Below are 425 nucleotides of genomic sequence, written 5' to 3'. Positions count from 1 at the left end.
ATTGCTACTCCAGCTTTCTTCTGATTTCCATTTGCATGGAATATCTTTTTCCATCCCCGCAATTTCAGTCTGTATGTGTCCCTAGGTCGGAAGTGGGTCTCTTGTAGACTGCATATATATGGGTCTTGTTTTTGTTTCCATTCAGCCAGTCTGTGTCTTTTGGTGGGAGCATTTAATCCATTTACATTTAAGGTAATTATCGATATGTGTGTTCCTATTACCATTTACTTAATTGTTTTGAGTTTGTTTTTTAGGTCTTTTTCCTTCTCTTGTGTTTCTTGCCTAGAGAAGTTCCTTTAGCATTTGTGTGAATCTGGTTTGGTGGTGCTGAACTCTCTCAGCTTTTGCTTGTCTGTAATTTTTTTAATTTCTCCATCAAATCTGAATGAGATCCTTGCTGGGTAGAGTAATCTTGGTTGTAGGTT

Source organism: Physeter macrocephalus, chromosome 13, assembly GCF_002837175.3.
Source record: "Physeter macrocephalus isolate SW-GA chromosome 13, ASM283717v5, whole genome shotgun sequence".
NCBI lineage: Eukaryota > Metazoa > Chordata > Mammalia > Artiodactyla > Physeteridae > Physeter > Physeter macrocephalus.
The sequence above is the reverse complement of the archived record's forward strand: the minus strand, read 5'-3'. Positions refer to the sequence as shown.